General features: G+C 37.4%; 1 protein-coding gene across 7 annotated transcripts in view; it reads right to left on the minus strand.

Moving 5' to 3' along the window:
- Nucleotides 1–18,612, minus strand: part of ZFPM2 (zinc finger protein, FOG family member 2) — a 445,053-nt gene that overhangs the window by 36,679 nt on the left and 389,762 nt on the right. Inside the window, exon 1 of one of the 7 annotated variants that reach the window (XM_073330337.1) lies at nucleotides 15,106–15,148. The exons of the other annotated variants lie outside the window; for them this stretch is intronic. The gene's annotated coding sequence lies outside the window, so the exon portion shown is untranslated. Of the gene's footprint in view, nucleotides 1–15,105; nucleotides 15,149–18,612 lie in introns of those variants that run through there. 7 annotated transcript variants of the gene reach the window in all.

Genomic DNA, 18,612 nt, shown 5'->3' on the forward strand with positions numbered 1-18,612 from the left:
TGATCACTACCCGTTGAGCCCGACAATCTAGCCAACTTTCTACCCACCTTATAGTGCATTCATCCAGCCCATACTTCTTTAACTTGCTGACAAGAATACTGTGGGAATATCAAATATTTGTTCCTCATGTAGGTACTTATAAACTGTGATCAAGTCAGCCCTTAAACTTTTCTTTGTTAATCTAAATGAGTTCTTTAAATCTATCACTATAGGGCATGTTTTCTAATCCTTTAATCATTCTCATGGCTCTTCTCTGAACCCTCTTCTTGAATTGAGGACATCAGAACTGGACACAGTATTCCAGCAGCGGTTGCACCAGAGCCAAATACAGAGGTAAAATAACCTTCCTACTCCTACTAAAGATTCCCATTTATGCATTCAAGGATTGCATTAGCCCTTTCGGTCACAGCGTTACAACGGGAACTCATATTCAGCTGATTATCCACCACAACTCCCAAATCTTTTTCAGAGTAATTTCTTAACAGGACAGAGTCCCCTATCCTGGAAGTAGGGCCTAATTTTTTGTTCTTAGATATGTATATATCAATTTAGCCATATTAAAATACATATGGTTTGCTTGTGTCTAACATACTAAGTGATCCAGTAACCTGTTCTGTTCATTATTTACCAAGCCCCCAATTTTTATGTTCTCTTCAAACTTTGTCAGCAAAGATTTTATGTCTTCTTCCATGTCATGGATAATCATGTTAAGTAGTGTAGAGCCAAGAACTGATCCCTTTGGGACTCCACTAGAAACACTCCCACTCGATGATGAATCCCCATTTGAATTTACATTCTGAGACCTATCAGTTAGCCAGTTTTTAATCCACTTAATGTGTGCCACGATAATTTTATGTTATTCTAGTTTTTAATCAAAATATTGTGCGAGTCCTAGTCAAATGCCTTACAGAAGTTTATTACATCAAAACTATTACCTTTATCAACCAAACTAGTAATGTCATCAAAAAAGACACCAAGTTAGTTTCACAGGATCTAGTTTCTATAAACCCATTTTGATTGCCATTAACTAGATTACCCCTCCTTCAATTGTTTATTAATCGAGTACCTTATTGGCAGCTCTATTATCTTGCCAGGGATCAAAGTCAGACTGACAGGCCTATAATTACATTTACCCTTTTTAAATATTGGCACAACATTAGCTTCCTACCAGTCTTTTGGAACTTCCCCAGTGTTCCAAGACTTCCTGGAAATCAACATTAATAGTCCAGTGCTCTCCTCAACCAGGCCCTTTAAAACTCTTGGATTCAAGTTATCTGTACCTGCTGATTTTAAAATGTCTATCTTTAGTAGCTGCTGTTAACATCCTCCCAAGATACTACTGAAATAGACAGTCATCATCATATGATATGACTACTTCATCTGTTTTACCCAAATACAGAACAGAAATATGTATTGACTGCTTCTTCCTTTTCTGTATTATTATTGATAATTCTACCATTTCCATCTAGTAATGGAACAATACCACTGCTAGGATTCTTTATGGTTCTCATTGCTCCCCACCCCGACCTGACCTAAAAGGACCCCACCATTATGAATGAGAGCGTAGATCACTTAGACTGCCAGCTAAGGTGACACTTATGTTGGGGATACATATTCACTGGAAATTGATTGAGATCACTAACACAGGCCATCAAACAGCTAAAGTAAGTTAATGACTTTCCAGCATGACTGATTCTGCTTGAATTTAATTGAGTGATCTAGAAGTGAAGGTGTCTATATCCCTTTACTAACCTCCTTAGCTACATAGTCCTCATCTTTCTGTTTTCAAAATTAGTTATCCCCTGTGCTCTTATCAATAGGTGCAGACAATTTATACAGAATGCCTTTTAAACATTCTTGGATGTGAATATAGCCCCTAATAATCAAACTGCTTCTTTGGCAAGTCTATGTTCATAGCCATCTGTTAGAGTGGAATTGTGCCTACTGACACGAAGACATGCCAGTTTTAACACGATATAGGTGCCATCCAAATGTAAATTTCTAAGAATAGGCTCTAGAAAGTAGTAGTGATCACTCTTCTCCAAAAAGATCCTCCTGGTGACAAGTTTAATATCAGGGATCCTATATATCAGTGTCTTTGGGCTTCATAACCTTAAGCAATTACTTGATTTTGTGATTTTGTATCTTTAATCAAACTGTTGCAGAGCTGGTCATTCCGCAGTTGCTGAAATAAAGTTATGCATACACCCTCACCACTGATCATTATAATTAGTGTATTTAGTCTAATTTGAAGGTCAAGTGACAATTAGCTAAAACTTTACTGTTTTGTAGCTATCAGGCAAACCTTTACTGAATTGATAGTGAATTTTCACCTTTTTAGGTGAAAGATATGGTCACAGTTACAAACATGCCTTTGGAGATCCTCCACAACCAATAATTTTCCTTAAATTCTAATTGGACAAAAGCACCACTCAGCAACTCTCCTAACTCCTGTGGATGTGGACAGAAGAGAAAGTAATCCTATCTCAGTGCTACTTCACAATCAAAAGGTCTGCATGATCTGTCATAGAAGATCTTAAGACAAGCCTCAGCTAGGACAGTGTGTCTCAAACTGTAGTTGAATGGTTGCCCTCTGTGTTTATTTCATTCAATTTCCCAATACACAGCTAGAAATATTAATCAAAGTAGAGTTATTGGCTTTCACAGCATACCAGGAAATGTGAACTGTATCCACATATGATGATATGGCTACTCATGTAGGTTACTACAATAATTTTAAATAGTATTACATCATGAATATGCAGATAACCCATCATTTAAAACAAGATATAACCTATGTCATTGATAATATACTAAGAAATCCACAATAAACCACATATTAAGCTTAATGTAAATGTGCTGTATCTGAGAAGCAATGTGGAAATTTTCAGTGCCTTACAGTTTAAAACAAAGGCAGCTGTAAGAGATTGGAGAATGAAAGTTTGCTGGTATTCTACTCAAAGTAGATCAGGGTTCCCAGGAAACCTGATGCACAATACCCCATTTGAACAATCAGCTAGTCCATTTACAGAGTGCTATACTATGTAACCCGAAATAAATCTCTAAAACAGTTTCATATTGTTTAAACAGTTTCAACTCCTCTCATACAGTAGTAACCATAGTCAACTGAGCTACAGCAAACCAACCGCTCTGACTTGTTTCTTAAATTAGTGCCAATTCCCACTGATACATCTGCTCATTCTTCTTCAGCTCCATAAGTTGCTGAAAAGGCAACCTCTCTGCAACAGGTGAGTCCATTTCATCCAGTGCAGCAGCTGGGATACATGATTATGGATTAATGGCATCTGAAATACGCCAGACTCCCACTATCACACGTGATTGTTCCTCTCCTAGCTTTCAAAGCTGATACTGCTGTGCCAGTGCTCTGAGGAGAAGACCTGCTCCACCCTCTGTTTGGTTTGGCTACTGCTCTGGAGAAAGGATGGGTATATTACCAATAGACTTATGATATGTTTTAAATCTTACATCACCCTTGGTAAGATATTTGAGTTTCAAGGTTAACAGTCTCTTCTCTTTTTTTCAGAGTTCTATGCATTTTCTTCTTCTGTCTCCATTACAGGCTTGACCGCCTTCTTTTCCAAGCTGAACACTGATCCAAGATGCAAAACAACTCTGTCAGTAACTGTGATATATGTAGCACAATTCACTACATGGAGGCTTATGGTGCATTATACAGACAAGCAGTAGGAACGCCCCAAAACAACTGATCTCAAGGAAACAGTCCCATGCATAACCTAGAATTATCGTGGAACATATGCACTGTACCAAAGTTACTCTGCTCTTTGACTCCAGTTTGATTTTGCTACCACTTGGCTGTATGGTTGTGTAGAACATGCTGGAGAAAAAGGGAAAGGGATCAGGACCACAGATGCAGCATGAGATGTGCTCTTATTGTGAGGACCAGGAGGTGCAGAAGAGGACAATAACTGAGAGATTGAAGAACATTAGGTGAAGCAGATATTTTAGCTTTGTGTTTGACTTAACTTGATTCTTTTGGTAAATCTCCCACCACGGTTACCATTGGTGGAGCTGGATCAGTAGCGGGGCGAACTGTGAGACGCTTCCCAGAAAACCTAATGTAGACACAGCCAGTGGAACTCTTGGTTGTCAAAGACGATAGAAGAGTTGAAGAATTTTATTGCCTCTATGGCCACCACATCACCTATGGCAATATTATACATTTATCCCAAACACTAAATGCAGGGGTTTATGTATTGAGTACATTCCCATGTGGTATACATAAAAATCCTCCTGTACCCAACATATTTAATATAGGAAAACTTACGATGCAGAAGAATATGAGACCTTGTTCCACTTCCCTTATTCTCACTAGCTGAGTATTTCCCAGAGGAGTCCTAGAATTTGCAAGGGAATCCTGGTGCCAGTTCAAAATCTGACACCTGAATTTGTTTTCTCCAAGGTGTCTAATTTCATATAATGTCTGCAAGCATGGAAAAATCACAAAATTCACCTTGCCAAAAATTAAAACAAAGACTGGGAATGTGCATTGTCATGCTAATACTCACAAGTATCAATCCCTGACTCTGCACAACTGTTGTTGCCAAGCAAATTTACCATGACTTAATGTATCCCTGATATGCCATTTTATTCGGACAGGGCTGGCTCTAGGCACCAGCAAACCGAGCACGTGCTTGGGGCAGCACTTTTCAATGGGCGGCATTCCTCCCTCCCCCCCTTTTTCTTTTCTTCGGCGGCACTCCGGCCCTTTTTTGAGGGGTAGGGTTCAGTAGCACTCTTCTTGGGGGCAGCAAAAAACCTAGAGCTGGCCCTGTATTTGGGTGCCACAGCCCAGCTTGGGGCATGTGATCTGGCAGTGCCAGGGCCAGAAAGGGGCAAGCTGGAGTGTTGTGGGGGAGGGACATGGGCACTCATCATATGATGCTATGGCAAGAGGCATTGGGTTGGAGCAGAGTCAGGCCCAGACCTCCAGGACAGGAGCTGCCACTGTGGGGCTAGCGTGGGATGGGCTCACTTTCCAAGCACCACAGGCTTCCCACCCCCAGGGGGCAGGACTTGACCTCCTCTCCCCCACCAAAGGAGTTAAGTAGATTTTGTGGCCCTCTGTTACTTTAAAGTTGCCCATTCCTGGCATATATAATAGCTGTCCAAGCACTTAAGTACAAGCTATGAGATATCAGATACCAGCTCTTGCTAATTCATGTCTAGACCACAACAAGAAGTGTATCAAAATGCCTTCTTTAAGACAGGTGTGAATATCATTACACCAAATCAAAGTGACTATTCACTGATGCTAAGATTCCAAGGGGATGAGTGTGATATAAAAACATACACAAATAAATTCCAGAGGCCTGAAGACAGTGTGTTTGTCTTCAACGATGCCTGTCCACAGCAGTAAAATTTCAGAGTACACTGTGTGCATGCTATGTCCAGATCTTAATATGAGAGCCAAGTAAGATGATTCTTCCTGTACAAGCATAGGAAGATATGTGTTTTTGTGTTCTCTTAGAGGGCAGGAGTGTAATGCTGAAGGGCTGGTAAGGGAAAGGGATGAAGGGGAGGTGGAAGAGGAAGAACAAGAGAGAATTCTGTTTTCTGAGTCAGAGTTAGGCTTGCTGAATGCCATATCACAGAAGCCTATAGAAAGACCCTTCAATCCCAGTACCTGTGGAAACTGTGTCTGCAAAATAGGGCCTAATTGCTCTTTTATTGTAAAAATGTCCATGTCTTTTCTCCTGTAAAAAGAACATGTTGAATTGCACAATAAAAGCTTCCACCACTGCATTACATTTTCAGTCATAAATATAACTTTCAGTCATAACTAATAATGTTGGATTTTAATAGGCTGGGAGCTTTCTTTTATTAACGTTGACACCAGGTAAACTAGAGGAGTGTAATGGACATAGGGTATAATTTACCCTGAATGTATTAAAACTCCTTTTATACTTTTTTTTTTGTTCCTGAGACTCAGCAAAGCCAGAAAAGGAAATAAAAAGTGATTTTAACCTTTAACATAAATGTTATAACCTCAGGCTACCAATCAACCCATTTTGAGTTATACCAGCATAAAATATAACACAAAAAGCTGCCAAGTGCATTAACTATGAATTTTAGACGAGAAATGGGAGTAGGAGAGAAATCTCAATGTGCTCTTTCACTAATTTCAATTAATAAAACCATGAGATAGATGACAATTTCAAAAGTACAATTTATCACTGGACATTCAGTGCTTATTTATGTGACTAATAGGGATCTCTACTTTATAGTCCTCTAAACAGTTGGCAAATCTTTCTTCATTCTCATCTTACGAGTATGCTACACAAACTGAGTAGGTGATAAATTGAGTTCAAAGCTGAGGATTTAATGTCCTTCTATATACCTGGCCCTTGCTCAACCTCTGTGTTACTAGCTTTGTTTAAAGAAAACAATTGTACAAGTTGCAACATCATAACAAACATATAACTGGAGCCTAGTCTTTACTACAGCTCTTATAGTTTTGCATGAAAAATACATTGACTATAGTGTTACTAGAGTAAGTGTGCTGTATGCTGAAAAATTCTGTCACTTTCTATTAGCTGTAAATTATCGACTAGTATAAACCCTAATTTCATTTGTCACATTCTGTTGCATTGCTGCTCTTCCTTGTTCCCATTCTGTCATTCTGGCAGGCCCACTCTGCCCCAGGTATCACGGCATCGCCATCTGCACCCGACATCTGTCTCTCTATTGATCACACGGGTTTAGCACTTGATCAAACAGAGCACGACAGAATACATCTCTTTTTGCAATACTGCCAATGCCAACTGCCGCATGAAATCTATTACAAAAGCATTCTTTTACCCAGTTTCTAAAACTGCAGTTGGATTTCTCTGCTTTTATAGAATTCTAAAAGTTGTTTCTCTTTAACTTCCATCAATTGTTGCAAAATGAAGAGGTGGGCGAAAATGGAAAATACAACAGCTTTATATCAGAGTTGAACTAAGGAACTGGTTTATTCAAACTGAGATTATTTATCAAATTAAATACGGACTTTTAAAAAAGGTTAATAGTAACTATAAACTGCTGGCTTAGCGGCAGAGTGATAGTACACTTGAACATACTAAGCAAGTGTCCCTGACAAATTAAGTCTCAATAGGAGAAGGTATCAATTACAGAAATATATCTTGATGAATGTCACAAAGCACCAATAGTGTTGGTAAAGGCTTTGTCATATTCCCATATATAAGTAAGCTTCGAGTGGAGAGAATGAAAACATAGCTCCAGAGGCCTGATCAAACTCCCACTGAAGTCAATGGAAAAAGTGGCACTGACTTCAATGACGGTGGGACTGGTCCCTAGATAAACCATTAGATCATATTCTCATAAATGAAGCCTTAGACTAATCAAGGTCAATCACATCATTGACTTCAGTGGAGCTGCACCAGTTTGGATAAGCAGAGAATCTGGCCTATGTCAGGGAACAAATTGGAGTGGGGGTGGGGGAACAAAAATCCTAGTAGTAGGCTTCATCCATAAATCAAGCTATGGCCAATTGTGACACCAAAATGAAATGCCACTCAGAACACATTGTGCAGAACTTCATAAATGTCTTCCACCCCTTTCTTTCCAGTATAATTGGATCAGCAGTGCAATAGTTCATTATGTTGACATATACTATGTCATAATTGTCAAAGTTAACGCTCCTCTAATTTACACCACCTGCTAATAGACCCAATCAGCAATTCCAGCAGTTGAGATCAACACTATATAAGCGGGATGGGGCAGGAGTTGCTATGCCATGCAAGGGGGAAACCTCTAATGGTTGACTAACCAGGTTTAGGGCAGCTTTGCACCACTGCAGCAGCACATAGTTACCTTAGAGCCCCTCTCAATTAAAACAATTTTAAAAGAAAGATTTTGGTGTCCAAAATAGCAGTAACCATCAAAAACTACCAGCTTGCCAAGACACCATAAGCTAACCCCCTCTATCCTCTAGGTATAGCTATGGCAAATAAAACATCTTCTGTGCTTCGTAGAGTTTTATCTATGTGATTCCCAGTGACTTTAATGTGAATTTTCAAACTTGTACTATAATATCTCCAAGTGTAACAATACTACTAGCCACCAGCTTACAGGTAGATGAGGCTAAAGGAGAAAATCAAGGATAGCAAAATTTACAACCGTACTAAATTTACTTACCAAAAACACTGTCAAAGAATAACAATCCACATTTTTTCATGATAATATCTTTATACTTCCCATAGGTGGATACATTATTTCTACTGACAATACTGTGTTTTACATTCATCTTACAAACAAATGTACTTAATTTCTAAACCAAATGACAAGTTCCTGTTTAAGAACTGTTTAGTAACACACTAGCCTGATGATGTATGTTTTATTTAAGGTATCTTTGGACATCACATTGGAAAAAGCAACTTCATTGTCACAAGTAATCAGGTTTTTTAAAACTTTTAACCAGAATCACGAATGTTAAAAGATTATTTCCTGTTTTGATAGACAGTATTAGTTACAATCTAGGAATTAGACTGAGATCTAGCAATGTATTATTCATAGGATTTTTTTTGTAGCCAAATACATTAGAGTATATAGTTATAACAACAAATTAATATTTTAGAGCTAATTGAAATTGTTCTTCCTATAAAGATTAAGCTTCTTCCCACCCTACACACTTCAGTCACTAAAATCACACTTTTAATGCCTTGTCTAAATGATGTCTCACATTAATGCAAAGCTATATTAAAGCACTCAAATGACCAGTTCTTTTGTAATGGATTCTATATGATCAGACTTTGGGTCAAAGCTGGGCAGTGTGTCTGAAGTGGTATCAAGTGGAAGCTAATTAAAATATATTCTCTACAGAACTTTGCAGAAAAAAGAGACCAGTAATCATCAGAAGGTAGAGTCTGAAAATGGCATTTCTGAAAGGCTTGCAGTGTGATTTATTCTATTTGCATAAGGATACTTTTTTGGAATAAAGACTTAAGATGGCATGCATACTTTAATTGCAAAGTACCTTACTTGATTCTTGACAATCTCAACAACAACTTTTTATTTGATTCATAGAATTTATTCAGCATGTTTTAGGTTTCTTTGCAGAAGCAACACTTAGGTAACTTTCCCAAAATCAACCTTAAAAACAAAATCAGCTTGCCATATGCAACAAATTCAGCCAACTGTTTGATTAGACTTCACTGTTTCATAACAACTTAAGGTTCCACATTGAGACTATGCTTCATATTTGGATCTCCTATTTCTTGCATGTATGCAATGAATATTCAGGTTCCAAAATGAATAAAATCTTTCACCCGCTCACCCAAATCCATGAAGCACATCTTGCTCAGCCTTTTAGGCCTTGCAAGCCAGGTCCCACTGCACAGAAGGTGAACCTGATCAACCTACAGCAGTTTGTCTGCAGTAACTTACTCTCACAGCTTTGGGAACGGGAAAGAAAATGTGGCAGAGTGTGATTGCCCCACAGCTGCACATCTGTATTCCTACGAATCCCCCAGTGGAGAGGCTTTCATGAGAATAGGAAGAAAGATGAAAGCATATTGTGAAACTGCCTCTTCCCCTCTTCCACATTTCCCTCAACTCAGTTCCTCACGTTTCATCTCCTCTCCACTCATAGAATTGGAGGGGAGGCTGGGACTCTTTAAGTTTGACCAAATGTTTCCTCTTCCATAACTGCACGACTTCTTTACTGAAGTGAAATCACAGAAATATGACTTTTCTGATGAGACCACTGGTTCATCATAGAACCCTTGGTCACTGACCAGACCTCTCTGTGTCTGAATTGCAGGGATGTTGATGTTAAAGAAGAGGGTAGTGAAGACCAGAAAGTGGGTTATCTAGTCAATCTTTACAGTAGTCAATGGATTTTATTTATGAGATACATGCTAATACAAACATACACATCATATACTTTCCCTTACAACACCAAGTTGTGTTGACTTTCTTTAATTTATAATATCTTTTTCTTTCATATAAGTTTGAACCGTTAAAATCACAGTTCAGGGAATGAAGTGAAAAAATGTTCATTTTGTAGAAAAGGCCTGGCAGACAATAGCCTTTTTCTTTAAATCTTTCATTCACTTCACTTACTCTTGGGATCTTTTCACCATGAACTTTTTACCTCTGGGTTGAATTACAAACTGGGCCTGAACCTTTCTGTAGGAATCCTCACTTCTTGAAAGGTGTTGAAGACTCAGAGTGAACATATCTGAAGTCCTTTATTACAATCCTCTCATTCCTTAAATCTAGTGTACTTGGAAATTTATTCATAGACACCATTCCTCAGACCTATATTAATAGTTGTTTGTGAACACATTTTGGATTTAGTTCTTTCTTGAATAGCTTTGAAAGGTGGGTGTGCCCACCCAGGGACAAAGGTCAAGAAGCATGTGCTGCCCTTCACCATTTGGCTGGCCCAAGCTCCTTTCACTTCTGTTATGCAAGAGGTCAGTCTAGATGATTGTCATGTTCCCTACTGGCCTTACAGTCTATGAATATACAAATCCAAGCTTCAGCGATCCTATAAAGCATCTTTGTTAAAGCTGGCATCTAACCAGTGGTTGTGGCTATCATACTGTACATTTGGTAACCTGCAAGCTGCTTTCTTCTGTCATGAATCTCAGATGCAATTACTGTAGAGGGAATCAAACTGAGGATCCAAATGGTGGCATCTAGCTGAGTTGTGCAAGGTAAAGCTTTATACCACTTTTACATTAGTGCTCTGACCATGTCATCTCCCGTGAAAAGCTCGCTATACTAATATGCCAAGTAGGGATCCCTCACTCTGCAACTGGAGGAATCCCCAGTTGTCTGGTAACACCATTCTCGTTTCACTACTAAGCAGCCCAAAGGGGGCAAAACAGCACCAGAAATCTGGCCCTAGGTCTCCTGATGGGTAAAAATAATAAAAAATCTGAGATATAAACTCTGGTAAGACCTCTGAGAAAACCTCATGAAAATATAGAGGTGTGTGAGGGGACAGCTGGAAGGAGAGTAAGAAGAGCATGAGAGGGCAGTTTCATAGATTCATAGATTTTAAGGTCAGAAGGGACCATTATGATGAAATAGTCTGACCTGCATAACACAAGTAACAGAATTTCACCCAGTGATTCTAGCATCTATCCAAATTCTCAGGGTTCAATTAGTGCATACAGTCTTGATTTAAAAATCCAAATAATGGAGAATTTACCACCTCCCTTGGTAATCTATTCCAATGACTACTTAGCTTCGATATTAAAAAAAAATGCATTTTATTTCCAGTTTGAACTTTGGTAACTTCAGCATCCAGTCTTCTATTTTGTTATGCCTTTGCCTGATAGAGTAAAGAGCCAGTTTGCAAAGAGGTAGAGAAGAGTGGCAGCATGAGAATAAGGAGGGCAATTTATTAAATAACAGAAGATTAGAGATTACCAAAAATCTAATAAGGGCTGGATTTTAGGTGTCCTCCTACTAGAGGTAATTAATGAAATTATTATTCTCAGAGACAACCTCATGACTAAAGTGATCACACTTATTATTCAAGAAGATCCTATTTTACTTTGAAAGAATATCTGTAATCCCCATGAGAAGGCCACAAGCTAATGGAAGCACTGGAGAGACAGTTAGTTTATCTCTATCCAGCTCTGTACAGGGTGCAAACTCCACATGCAGCCAAGACTGCAAACATTTTTATACATTTGTCACATACCTGTACATGGTTGCTGGGAGCTAAGTATGTTGCTAGCTCTCACCTCCAACCCATAACTCTGGACTGCCTCAGTGGATATGCTCTTTAACAAGAAGTTGTCTGTGGTGGCAATTATATCTTTTAGTTGGTCAAATGCCTCACAATAGAATACCATGAGACCCAAAATGAAAATAACTTGATGTGACCGCAGATCACACAGGTAAAACACTTTAAGATTTCAAATGTTACTTTGACTTTTGGTAAATTATTTTTGGAACTAAAAGCTTCTTTCACAAAAATATACAATACTAGCAGGAATAACTAATACTATAAAAATCTTGCTTATATTACTTTTATGCCCACATCTTTGCTAATGTTAAAATATTGTTGCAAACCTTCCAACAAACCACAATAACAAGATATTAAAGGAAAGGAGAACCTGTCATTGACAGCATACAATTTAAAACTGAAAAAATACTGGGATTTGAGTGAATCTTTAGATCCTGTTGAAGTACAGATTAACCCCTGTGGCTCACTCAGGAGATGGTTCTGTAAAATGCATACAGCTATTACACCAGCTTTTATAAGTGCAGACGAAGCTCATGGTGGTCAGACCAGAAGGAACATACTTCAAAAACATGTATTTTTTTCTTAAGGAAGCAGGGTTTTTGACAAAAAGCAGCAGATAAAATATCAGTTTTGTGTACAGCTTTAAAGATTAACAAATCTTTTATTTCTTTTACACGTAGCTTTAGATCATGACACACTAGACAAGTCTCTTATTCCCTGAATGCATCTTTCAATACCAAACAGCGGTAAATGCCTCTTTTGACTGTAATTATAGTCTGTAAAATTAGCAAAAGAAATCTCTGGGTAATATCCAGCAGGAACGTAAACTTACTAGGATCATTACTGCTTCAGGTGATTTTATTAGATGACAATAGTATTAGCAGAAACACCATTATAAAATTCTACAGAGAAGCTATTCCACCAAAGCATAAGGTTTCTGAATTCTAACAGTATCTATGGTCTCATTAAACAGCAAAATAACTACCGCATATTTCTTTTTCAAAATCCCCATCCTTTCATATCTAACCAAAATGAAAGCACTTAATTCCCAAACTCTAGGCTACACAGTGGAATAAACAAATCATTAGCCAATTACCATTTTTCCATCAATATGAGATATGTTAGTATTTCAGAAACATTTTTTAAATTGGGATTTGATATATAGTTAATAGAATTAGTTTATTTACAATATGGAGATGCCAGGAATATATCAGCGTGCAGCATAACTATTGATAACAGGCACCTCCATTGCTATATTACCAACAGATTTCCCATGGGTTGCCTTCTCACTCATCAATCACTGCCTTGTATGCCATGAAGCTCACTGCAAAGTTGGCTATGCTCCCTGCTAGTGGCACCTGACTGATTGCAGAATCCTAGTTTGGATTTACACCTTTACTAGTTGTAATTTTACCCAACTGCTCCAGATTTAAACCTTCTTTACAGCAGAATCAAGACCAGTCTATCTACTAATGTATGCAGTATTATCACTGTCTTCTAAAAACAAGAGAATACAATAGGGTTCATAGCAGTAAAATGCATGCCACAGAGTAGAAAGTGCTCTCCATTCTCCATTGTGGGGAATTATGGAAGGGCAGGATGAAGAATACAAAGTGAAACACTGCTATTCAGACAAGATGCTTTGTAATTTCTATAAAATAAAATAAATGTTCCTTGGGCTAATTATTTACATTTGGCTGCAGTTTTAATCAATATAATTTTAGAAACTCAGGACCCATTCACTGAAAAAATATTTGCATTTTTCACATGGTATGTGATTTTTGTTACAGGTTCTTTATGCACAACTTGAGGTTGACGTTGTAATTCATGTTTAGCATTTGGAATTCAAATTCCCAAAGGGATTAACACAGAATTGTCAATAAAAAAAGAAAAAGCAGGAAAAAGTTAATTGAGAAAAAATATCCACAAATTGACATTAAAACTCAGAAATAAAGATGATTTCTTAAAACCAATACTTAAGTTAATAATTTTTTAGTAAATAATGTGATGAAGTGTTGGTAAATGCTGCGAGTGGTAGTTTCTAAAGTACATTTACCCCCTAGTTTCAGGTGTCAGATTTTCCTGGCATACATCCATTACCAGAAATTTAATCCCATGACCTCTGGCACCATGGATTTAAGTATCCATGTTTTCTTGAATGGCATACAGTTATGTAAGACTAAAGTAACTTGTTAGAGTGGAAATTAAAGCTTATTCCAGGCAGTCTTGCACATTGCCCTTTGTTTGCTTTGCTAATAAATGCCTATTAGAGTAGAACATGCCCTTTTTGGCTGACCTTGCCCTTTTAGGTTGCACAGTCCTCAGGTGTGTAAAAGATAGTCACTAGCATACACAGGATTAAGAGCGCTTACTAAAACCACAGCTTGCTTGCTTGACTCACATGGAAAAGCATTCTGCATTTTTTCTGATTAAAGCATCAGGAAATTATTCTTCAGTGACGTGTAAAATTTGTATAAAGTCTATCCTGAAACAACATTATCATTAAAATGTCCAGACTCTAAAAGATTGGCCTAAACTCCCTCTTCTCTATTTTTCCTCTCACTTTCTCTTTCTCTCTGTGCATCTATTATATATATATGCATGTGAATACACAGAGATCACACATATACGCACATTATACATACATATATATAGTTAATCAGTGATATTAAATGAGGTTAAGAAATCAAGATATAAACTAAGATGTTTGGCACTTTGATCATCCCAGAATTAAAATTGCTACCTTTAAAATCCTGTTGCTAATGCTAACACAGTATCATTAAATTAAGAAGCAAAGTTACTACACACAAATTTTAAAAGTGTTTAAAATGCTGTGTTTACAAGGAAACAGAAAAAGGCAGCCTGTCTTTAGAATATGAATGTAGTATCCATACACAACCAACTGTTTCTTGTTTATGACAAAGGAGTAAATAATCCATTGATCTGGCAGCAGCGCACCTGCTTTACCAACCGGCTATGTATCAGTGGTCCCTGAACCCTCATTATTTTTCCTCAATTAAAGTTCATAGTCTCCTAAAGTCTGTGCTGAGCAGATGTACAACTGTTCTTGACTGCTGAACACAGAAGAATCACAAATTTAGAAAACTACTGCCATTTCATAAACCCTAGAACTGCATCATTTGTTGCGGGTAAGAAACATTACAAACAATATGTCTCTTTTATAGGCTGCTAAGCCATTACACTACAGAAAAGAATATTAAAGTTCAAAAACTGTCACATAAGCAGTGTATTATGAATACAGTAATGTGTTTTTTTATTATTCAAATAATGGTTACTGAAATGAAAAAATAAAATCCTCTGTGGGATATAATGTAAAAAATGTGACTTATATTTACCTAGAATTAGACAAAATTTGAAGTATGAACAAAATCAAACTGGAATCAATGATCTGCAGAGAAATACAAAATATAATAACTGATAAATCACAGAAATCTGAATTAAAATGATGTTTGCTGTATTATCACTTTGATTCTTTGTAATTGCTTCCTTTGCAGAAATGGGGAAGTCAGGAGAAATAATCACTAGGGCAATACTTCTTGCAATTATAATGCAGCAAGACTCCAGCTGCAAAAATTAATCCAAGGATCCACATTTCACAGGGAACAGTGTACCTACTCCTAGATATTGTAACATATGAAAACAGACTATATTACATTCACATTTGCTTCAGTGCTTAGTCTGATGTTCTAGACAGAGAGAAAGGAAACCATTTCTGCTTCACGTTCAGGGAGATGATCATTTCCAGTTTATCTTAATACATGCTAGTTCAAGAACTAAATAGAAAACATATTTCAAGGGAAAAAGTTGAAGTTTATATCCAGCATTTGTCAGTCTTTTTCTCCAGCACAATTCTGTTGTCACAGGATGTGCAGTATAGACTGAAGCAGATTGCAAGTCTTTAGGTCACAGTATTTGCTTACAGCATCAATGGCTACACCTGTCATTTAGTTTTTCTGGGAAGAATGTATTATTGTTTAATGCTGCAACATGCATTAACCACAATCTGACTTCAAGACTGGGCACTGCATTGGGAAAAACAGGTACATAAATTACAAGTGTTAATGGTAGGTGATGTTATTTCCTCATTGTACCTGATGCAGATAGGTATTTGACACACAAATAAGCACACTTAGACTGCCTGAACTATATTTTGATTCCCATCTGATATCGTAATTAAGTGCTTGTAAAACAAAAGACAAAAAGGAGGGACTGGGGGAGAGGGAGAATTACGGGGGATCTTACATTCCAGCCAGGAAATTAGGAGAGATTATAGACTGCACTGTTGTTATTAGTAGGGGGCATTTTTTCCTTTTTCCTTTCCCACTGTTTACTTCTCCTGTTTTATTTCATGTATATTTTTCAGAAAATAACCTAATCAAATGACTCTCTCCCCTCTAGCTCACTTAAAACTAGTCTTGCTGAATTGATGATTTGGTCACTACAGTGTTTGATGAGGATGTAAGTACCTTTGGACAAAAGGCAATGAAAGGCAGAAATCAACTACTCAGACTGCTGCTGTAACCTGGGGAATAATATTTCAATTAAAATAACGTTTGATTAAATTTATCCTCAGACGGACATCAAACTTTTACATTTAAAGCTGCAGCTATTTGCTTGAGCTGTGCTTTACGTAACATATAGATAAGATTGAAAGGCAACTACAACGGGCAGGAAAATACCATACTACACCAGTACCAATTTTTTCCTGTAATACAGTACAAAATATACTTCCATTTACCAAATACAAATATACTTCCATTTACCAATTCAGCTGCAGCACAAAAAAATATTTACCAGCAAAGAACTTCTGAAACATAATACATAATAGTAAAATATAACTAAACCATGGCTACATGCAGACTTTATTTTTACATACCACATCTACTTGGAACTATGTCACATTAGTTGGGATGGTACACAGATCCTCCTGCTCCAAAAGGACAGCCTCCTATTATCTGAGCTAAAAATAATCACCATTAGCAGTTAGAAGTATAGGGTATATGAGACAACTAAGCAAACCTCAATCTGTCCAGCAGAGGGCAGTTTTACTGCATTATATTTCGTTCTATATTAGTAAAAGGCCAAATACCAATCTACCATACAAAAAACAGAAAAATAGGCCTTGTGTGAAGACAGCAAGAGCAGGATTCCTCTTCACAGTCTCTCTGCGGCTTGCTCTCCATCCCATGACCACAGAAAATGGAAGTGTATCAATTCTTCTGCATTTCAGGCCTTGCAATATGCAGATGTGGAAGGAGGAATTGGTTCTCCACAGTGATGTAGTCAGCTGTCCCTTCTAAAATGGGAAGAACTAACTTCTCCATGTTGGCATCTTTCTCCCTTTAGCTTTCTGGACTATCAAAATATGCAGTGTTAGATGTAATTCCATGACAGAGGTGCCACTAAAAACTCAACATTTACTACCTCATCTTCCTGTGCATAGAACAGAGAATATCGGAATAACACAATATCTGTGGAGTGGCAAATATTGCATTTTCAATTACACCCACTGTATGAAAACCAAAGCTAGTAATGATAATGCTGTAGTAACAACAAGTGTTCTCTTCTGAAGTTTCACTGGGGTTGTATGCGGTGTTGCTGTAGCTGTGTTGGTACCAAGATATTAGAGGGACAAGGTGGGTGAGATAATATCTTTTATTGGACCACCTTCTACTGGTGAGGGAAACAAGCTTTTGAGCTTACACAGAGTGGCAGTGGACCTTGTGAGGGCAAGGAAATTTATTTCATTCCTCTGGCTATTTAAGTACGTTTCTCCTTTCTAATATCGTCTCTATTTTTTTTGGCATGACCTAAAAAGCTTTTACAATACTGTACCTTTTTCAAAATGTCAAATGGCTTCAGCATTTTAACTTTCCAATGCTCTTAATTTTAGACTCAAATTTGGTTCCAACTGACACAAACTAATGATATGTCACTGTCATTCTTAGTAATGTGAGGGTTATTTACAATGGAAAACTTGAGGACTTAGTCTCACCATTATTTCATGTGGAAAAGTCAATGGGAACTTTGTGTGTGCTGATCAGTAGCAGTATTGACCTGTATCATGAAACTAAACATACAGAAAATGTGAAGGGAATTAAACCAAACTATTGTAAGCATCCTGTACTTCTGGTACTGTCATGTCTGATATTTTAGGTCTTGGTTTCATATTCTGCCCTACATTTGAGCAACAACAATTTGGGTATGGTTCTGATGAGGCACTGATTATATTAGACATTGCTTTCTGATGTTATTAAATTTTAGACATGAAGCAATTTCCACTCTGATTCAGCAACTAAGTCTAGGTTCATTGTTACATGGTTATAAGAAGTAGCAGGTACATCTTTTTCATTTGAAAATGCCATGTGGTGAAGGGCTGCAGCAAAACTCCAAGTCCGTGTCTTCATTTGCAACTGCCAAGCCATCTTAAACACCTCAGTGCAATATATACTTAAATAATGTATTTGCCTTTAAAATGGCAAAACATAATTCTTTTCTTATTGCAAAATGAAAGGATGTTCCAGTTCTTACAGGTCTTGGTTATAAATACAAGAAAGTGTAAGCATATAAATGATTTCAGTTATGCTTTAATAGCGCTTAATAAATCAAGACTGCATATTAAAGAATGCATTGACATTTTAAACCTTAGCATAATATTTGATTAACAAAACCACTACTTTGATCTCAAAATTACTGAGCTGAGTCCGGTGCCTGTTTCATCATGAGTGGAGTTCTCCACATATCTGAACTGTTCAACATCTTCCCATGGAATATATAGTACGTTCAATGGGGAAAAAAAGTAGCACAAAATAACCAACAATGGACATAGGCTAATTTCTTTC

This window comes from Lepidochelys kempii, chromosome 2 (genome assembly GCF_965140265.1).
Source record: "Lepidochelys kempii isolate rLepKem1 chromosome 2, rLepKem1.hap2, whole genome shotgun sequence".
NCBI classification, from domain to species: Eukaryota; Metazoa; Chordata; order Testudines; family Cheloniidae; genus Lepidochelys; species Lepidochelys kempii.